We start from the raw sequence: 4,401 nt of genomic DNA, 5'->3' as shown, positions 1-4,401 counted from the left end.
CCAATAATAACAAATATATGTTGAATGGGAAGCTTGAGATAGTTTCAAACTGCAAGCTTCCCACAGACACAATCTTCTCAATAGTGCTGTCTGTTAATTAAATTTTTAATTGGAAGTGATTGTACTCTGGATCCCAGTTTCATAAAAGCTCTTCAGGTTATGGTAGTAATCACCTAGAAGTCAGAATAAATCAAAAACTTCGTGCACATAAATTTTTCATCAGATGTAAATTTCATTAATCTGCTCACTTTGTCTTCCATCAGCACCCGTAAGGAAAGGGATGGGGAATCTGGACTTGTGTAAATTTAACCCCCTAATTTTACACAAGTAAATATATGAAGAGTGTGTGTGTGTGAGTGAGGGGCAGTTCATTTGTGAACTGTTTAATTGTTTTTTTTGCTCAAAAATTTAGGGCCCAATTCTGCAAACACACGTGAGTCAAGTTTACAGTATGAGTAAATGGTTTCAGTATTGGGACCTTACTTTTAACTTCTAAAATGTATATTATTAGAAAAAGTATCACACAACTGAATACAGCAAGTGACTTTGTTCAGCCAAAATTATCTTTGTCTCTCAATCCATTTAACCACCTCTGCTGCCCAAGCAAAAGCCTGAGAAAAGAGATTGACCTTTGAGATCAGTACAAGGGCCGGCAAACTCCGACTCTGTCAGAGTACCAGGCAAATTAATTCCAGAGTCAAAGACCCTCCACAAAGAATGGTTTGGTATCAGGCCATTAAATCTGGGGACTTGTGTGTCTCTGTAGATCATAACTGTGTGGTGAAACATACTGCAAATCAGCAAGACTGAAATTTTCATTTCTGCTGTATAAGCTGACATGGAGCTGAAGGATTTCTCAAATCAGCAGTTAACTTGCTTAGTTGATCTTCCCAGCACTACCAAGATACAGCACTTGAGCAACAGGGAATCCTTTTAAACAAGAATATCAGAAGAATGCATCCGATGAAGTAAGCTGTAGCTCACGAAAGCTTATGCTCAAATAAATTTGTTAGTCTCTAAGGTGCCCACAAGTACTCCTTTTCTTTTTGCGGATACAGACTAACACGGCTGCTACTCTGAAAGAAGTAGCGTTGTTTATGACCATGGTTTAGTGTCACCGTGTGATCTGCCCCTGGAGACAGAAGGTATGTGGGAAGAGGGAAGTTCTTCAAACAACAAAGTGGAAATAGGAGCCAATAGATACACAACGGTAACAGGCCATCTACAGGCAGGAATGTTCGTGAATTTGAAAATAGATAACTCCTTAAACAGTTTTCCAGTTGAGATGTGTTAGTTCGCATTTGAATCATCAGTTCTAAACATATCCTCCCTCAGCATAACAAATTCTTTATTGGATTACAGATATCCAGGGAAAAAGATAATTTAAACTTGTGCTCTGTTATGGAATTTGTAACAGCACACTGGAGAGATTAGTCTCCTTTGAGAGCATGCTGTTACATATACTAAATCTGTGCCCATAATCTGGATGCAAAACCATGACAGTATCAGTATATTCACTAGAAGATAAGTGCAATCACTCTAAACTTCAGTTTTGCACAAAAAAGCCTGTAGAATTTATTAATGATGTGGCATTGAAGGACAATTTAAGTTTCCTTTCCTTGTGAAAAGATAGGTTGCCATCACATATAATACTAAAAAGTTTAAAGGTTAAAATATACTACTTTTTGAGTGTCACACTTTCTGTGTTTAAACTAATTAATAATCTTGTTACAAATAAACTGTACTGTAGATAGAAGGTAATTCACCCCTTCGGTATCTTCTAAGTAAACAAAAGTTGAAAACGATCTGCATCTGTAACATATAAACAGCAAAATGTCAATTTTAACAAAGTATAATATAAGAGTCCTTTTCCAACAAAAATGTATTATAATACATTCAATATGGTATTCTCAAAAATAACAATATTTTCTGTCAATACACTTTTGTCAGAGCTGTAAAAGTCACAGAAACTCCATGCATAGATGTGCATTTTGGAATAAGTATATCACTTAACACTTAAGTAGACTATTGTAATTTAATGACAAAAAGCCAAACTTTGAATTTGGTACTTGACTCTGTTCAGGTCTATTTATAAACAGAAGTCAATGGGAATTTGCCCAAGGTAATGACTAAGTAGGGGCAATAGGATTTGGTCCCAGAAGTGTATATAGTAAATGTTTTTGAGATAGATTTTGGTAAAATATAGCTAGAATTAGCTGTATGAAGGACTTAGAATGAAAGTTAAAAGGATCCTTAATTTATGATGTTGATATTTTAACTGTAAGAAGTATATGGTAAATTTATAAAAGAATTAGAGCAAATTAAAATACTTTGCAACTTCTTAAAATTACCTATTAGTATATTGCATGTAAAATATTCTTTGTGCAAATCATGGCAATTAAATGGGGGATGTAAGACAAATCCTGCTAAATACAGTTGGCTAAATTTTGCCCTTATATGTGTTTGCTGTTCTCAGAGAAGCATTTGAGGACAAAAATTGAGTCTTTATGACTTGCAGCTTCCTGATGTATGTGAAATTTGGTATGCTGCATAGCTTATTTGTGTTAAAAGTACAGGTAAGGTATTGAAATTTAAACACACGTTTTCCCTTGTCTACTGAATTATAAACAAATAAGCTGGAAATAGGACTGGAGAAGATTATAGATTTTATATGATCACTAATTTTCTGTTAAGTTATATTACACAATCTGTTATGAAACTCACAAGCCGTTGACAAATAATGTACCCTTGTATTTGTCAGCTATTAGCTGCATAAAAATACATGTTATAATTACTGTATGGAAAGCATTCCCTGTTTGCCTTTCTGAGTAATACTGACTTATAATTATAGCGGCATGCAGTTATTAGTGAATGATGGTTACCATTTGGGATAATCTTCCATTTACTAAACTGAGATCATTACAATGCCGTCTTATCAGAGTGACTTACAAAACATAAATCTAACATTATGTATAATAATTGTGTTGCTTTTTTTCTCTGGAGAAAGCAAACTATGCAGCTAATATTGACATCCACTATCCAGGCACCTCCTATTGCATTTGAGCTGGATTCATCCCTGGTGTAACTTTGTTGGCTTCAGTGGAGTAATGCCAACAATTAATTTAAATGTTTCACTTTGCTTTTTTGCTCATCATAAAAGATGAACATGGAAATTTTCTGGAATCGATAGGCTATATGACTCCTTGCTTTCTCTACTCTGTGATTTAAGTTTTAGGATGTAGTTGTTCCCTTGCTAAAGAGTGTATAACTTTTCTCTCCTTGTGGTTATATGACATAAAGCTGCTTTATATAGGATTATATGGAATTCTTTGGAATGGTCTGTTGAACACTTAGTTTGAACACATGTATTAGATTCTCAGGGAAGGATGAATTATAAACAAGGAGTATGTTTTGTCTCTAAAAATGTGCTTTATGCTTTCGGAAGTGTGCTTCATGAAGCATATTTTGGAAAGATAAGTGAGAGAGATGGCTCTCTATGCCTAGAAGCGCTTGGAATGTCATGGAACAGTCTCCCTCACCCCGTAATCTAGTCAGAAAAAATTCAGACACATCCCACTTAATGAGTTTTTAACCAGTTTTGTCAGGGCCTGGCATAGGGGTGATAACTTTACTATAGTAACTTTTTTTTTACTCTTCCCCTCCTGCTTCCTGTAATGAAACACTAATATTCAGTTGCATTATAGAACAAAGCAAATTCCACATCTGTTGATCTCCACGTTTTTGTATTGTTGGTTAGTTAAGCTGAGCCCTGCTATAAAGTGTGATGGTAGAGCTCCTGAACCTTGGATGCAGAAGCTGAATTAGAATGGACAGGTTTGATTTGTTTTGGGATTCCATCTCATTGATCCATATTTAGTGCTCGATTGCTTAGCTACTTGTGCCCATGCTCGTGTATTATGATGCCATTGTCAGGGAAGTACATGCCAGTTTTATGACAAAAGATGAGTGTCAGCGGGCAGCCTGGATAACATGGTAAGTAACTTAACTTGTAGGAAGTTTGGTCTCTGGCCCGGGTGCCTCATTAGTGTTACGTGCCTCTTGAGTGTTATTTAGCAGTGTAGAGTAATAGAACAAGAAAGGAAAGGAAGATACAGCTTTCATGGATACTTGAAGGGATTAAATAGATTTCCTGTTAGGGAGTATCCAGGAAATCAAATAATGAGAGGTGTCTAAACAGACATGAGCAAAGAAAAATGCTTTCAGGAACTCTAGTTTAGAGCACACATATAGCAGGTAATAGTACCTACATTCCAGGTCAAATCAATAGAGCAAAGATGACAGAGCCTAAAACACAAAGGTTCTGGACTTGAGACTTGTGCGTAAAGTTAGACGCCCAAATACCTGTCTTAGGTATCTAACAATGTAAGTAGTGAGTTTGAA

Source organism: Eretmochelys imbricata, chromosome 9, assembly GCF_965152235.1.
Source record: "Eretmochelys imbricata isolate rEreImb1 chromosome 9, rEreImb1.hap1, whole genome shotgun sequence".
NCBI classification, from domain to species: Eukaryota; Metazoa; Chordata; order Testudines; family Cheloniidae; genus Eretmochelys; species Eretmochelys imbricata.
This window is presented reverse-complemented; position numbering follows the sequence as displayed.